At 37.7% G+C, this 3583-nt stretch overlaps 1 pseudogene; it reads right to left on the reverse strand.

The window, feature by feature from the left end:
- Nucleotides 1-208: 208 nt before the first annotated feature.
- LOC138991420 (histone-lysine N-methyltransferase SETMAR-like) lies at nt 209-1567 on the reverse strand (annotated as a pseudogene).
- Nucleotides 1568-3583: the final 2016 nt, after the last annotated feature.

Consider the following 3583-nt stretch of genomic DNA (forward strand, 5'->3'; position numbering starts at 1 on the left):
ACCAGCTTTGCATACCAAATCCCAGTTGGTCACAATGTGTAATTCTTTTTATACATTATTGAATTCAATTTGCTAGTATTTGAGGAGGAGTTTTGTATCCATATTCATAAGAGATATTGGTCTGTGGTTTTCTTGCAATGTCTTTGTCTGTTTTTGGTATTAATGTAATGCTGACCTCATAAAATGAGTTAGGAACTATTCCCTTTGCTTATGTTTCCTGGGAGGGATTATAGAGTATTGGTATGTTGGTACAAATGTAATTGTGGCTTCTGATGGTGAATTTTAAATCATTGTAACTAGGCTCAAACACATCTTTATTAAGTAAATAGGAACCATTACAATCAAAACATTTTTGCCAAAGATAAATAAGTTTGTTTATTCCCGTAGCATAAAAATTTGTGCTTCGGGATTCAATAAACTCTTGGAAAGCATTTTCTGCCTCCTGCTGTTTATGGAAGTGGTTTCCGTGCAAAAAGTTCTCAAGATGCTTGAAGAAGTGGTAGTCCATTGGTGAGAGGTCAGGTGAAGATGGCAGATGAGGCAAAACTCTATTGTCCAATTTGTTCAACTTTTGAAATGCTAGTTGTGTGATGTGCGGTCGGACATTTGTCCTGGTGAAGTACTGGGTCCTTTCTGTTGACCAATGCCAGCTGCAGTCATTGCAGTTTTTGGTGCATCTCAGTGATTTGCTGAGCATACTTCTCAGATGTAATGGTTTCTCTGGGATTCAGAAAGCTATAGTGGATCAGACAGGCAGCAGACCAGCAAACAGTGACCATAACCTGTTTTTGGTGCAAGTGTGGCTTTGGGAAGTGCTTTGTAGCTTATTCACAGTCCAACTGTGTCACCAGTTGTCATATAAAATCTACTTTTTGTCGCACATAATAATCTGATTGAGAGATGGTTCATTGTTGTTGTGTAGAATAAGAGAAGACACTTCAAAACGATGATTTTTAAAAAAATTTTTGGTCAGCTTATAAGGCACCCACTTACCAAGCTTTTTCACCTTTCTGCTGCTGCTGCTAAGTCGCTTCAGTTGTGTCTGACTCTGTGCGACCCCATAGACGGCAGCCCACCAGGCTCCCCCGTCCCTGGGATTCTCCAGGCAAGAACACTGGAGTGGGTTGCCATTTCCTTTTCCAATGCATGAAAGTGAAAAGTGAAAGTGAAGTTGCTCAGTCGTGCCCGACTCTTAGCGACCCCGTGGACTGCAGCCCACCAGGCTCCTCCATCCATGGGATTTTCCAGGCAAGAGTACTGGAGTGGGGTGCCATTGCCTTCTCCTTTCACCTTTCTAGTTTGTTTCAAATGCCTAATGACCATAGAATGGTTGACGTTAAGTTTTACTCAGCAACTTCTCCTGTAGTTGTAAGAGGATCAGCTTCGATGATCTTCTCAATTGATTGTTCTCAATTTCCAATGGCTCACCACTGCGCTCCTCATCTTCAAGGCTCTTGTCTCCCATGCAAAACTTCTCAAACCACTGCTGCTTTATACATTCGATAGCAGTTCCTGGACCAAATGTGTTGTTGATGTTGTGAGTTTTTGCATTGTTGAAATCTGCCATTTGATATTGGAATACAATATTTGGGCCTGGTGCTTTCTCTTTTGTAAGGTTATTAATTATTGATTCAATTTATTTAATAGTATAGGCCTATTCAGATTGTCTGTTTCTTCTTATGTAAGTATGGCAGATCGTGCCTTTTAAGAAATGAATTCTTTTCAACTAGGTTACCAAATTTATAGGCATAGAGTTGTTCATGGTATTTATTTACTAGCCTTTTAATATCCATAGGATCTGTAATGACACCCCCCCTTTTATTTTTGGTATTAGTAATTTTTATTTTCTCTCTTTTTTCTTAGTTATTCTGATTAGAGTCTTATTGATTTTGTCTTTTCAAAGGACCAGATTTTAGTTTCACTGATTTTCTCTGTTGATTTCCTGTTTTCAATTTCATTCATTTCAGCTCTAATTTTTATTGTTTCATTTTTTTCTGCTTAATATAGATTTAATTTGTTTTTCTTTTTCTTGTTTCCTAAAGTTGAAGCTTAGTTTATTGATTTTAGATCTTTATTCTTTTCTTCAATTTTCCTCTAAGTACTGTTTTAACAGCATCCTACATTTTGATAAGTTGTATTTTCATTTAGTTAAAAATATTTTTAAATTTTCTGGATATTTCTTCCTTGATATCTGTACTATTTAGAAGTGTGTTGTGTAATTCCAAGTATTTGGAGATTTTCCAGCTGTGTTTCTGTTAAATTTTTAGTATAATCCATAACCAATCTGGATTCTTTTCTCTACTTCCCCATGTACTTTTGTGTGGGGAATAGAATATCACCATACAATTTTTCAGGTATCTTTTGAATGAATCCATCTGAACTACCCATGGGTACCTCATAGTTAACAAGCTTTAATCAACTCATTTTCTTCCACCTCAAATATAATACCTCTGTTATGCTTAATATATACCTTACTGGCAATTCTGTACCCCCTTCTCTAAATCAGAAATCTAGAGAGCCTTCCAAGTTCTCCTTGGGAGCAAGAAGCCCCACACATGGAATTGATAATCAAGATTTCTCAGTTAAACATTTGATGCATTTTTAAAATCCCTTTCTTTCAATTTCAATTTTCACTAAGTTCAAGTCCCCCACATCTCTTACTTGCAATACTGGAGTAGTCTTCTAATTCATCTTCCTGCTTTTAGCTTGATTTCTCCCATCAGTCTTGCACTGATTTGCCAGAGTACTTATGTACATATGTAATTAATTCAACATTAATTATAACACTAATATAGTATTAAATAGAGATAACATAAATATCCATCTGTTTACTACATGTATACAAATAAATGTAATATACATATGTATATACATTCATTTTGTTTAACCTTCTTCAGTAGCTTAATATTCCACCTCATGCCTAGAGGTTAAAGTATGAATCCCTTGATAGGACATATTTAACTCTTTTAATTTGACTCTGTAAACTCTGGCTCTTGCCTTCATTCCAAGAAATTTGGTTACTGTTCTATAAGAAAAGGGCCAGCATTCTTCCAGATGCTCCTCAGAGGTCACCTTCCCGTGAGGTCTCCCTGGACTATTTCTCTCTCCCCCTCCTCCATTTAAATGCTCTCTCCCTTATTTGTCCACAGCGCCTTTCCCCACTTCAGTGCCTCTCTCATTTCACTCGTTTTACTTGTTAGAAGTGCCTTCCTTAAAGCTAAGGGCTGTATTTCGTCTCTATTGCTGTTAGCCCAGAGACTTGCCTATAGTGCGTGTGTGTGCTCAGTCGCCCAGTCGTGTCCAACTCTTTTTTGGCCCCAATGAACTGTAGCCTGCCAGGTTCCTCTGTCCATGGAATTTTCCAGGCAAGAATACTGGAGTTGGGTACTCATATATGTTTGTTGAATGAAGGTTGAATGTGGTAGAACTTTGTAAGAATAAGGTGAAGGCTTTTTCTGAGTATATGCCTAGGAGAGGGATTGCTGGGTCATCTGCTAGCTCTATTTCAGATTTGTAAGGAATCTCCATACTGTTCTGCGTAGTGGCTATACTAATTCACATTCCTACTACCAGCGTAGGCGGT

Source organism: Bos mutus, chromosome 17, assembly GCF_027580195.1.
Source record: "Bos mutus isolate GX-2022 chromosome 17, NWIPB_WYAK_1.1, whole genome shotgun sequence".
Classification (NCBI taxonomy): domain Eukaryota; kingdom Metazoa; phylum Chordata; class Mammalia; order Artiodactyla; family Bovidae; genus Bos; species Bos mutus.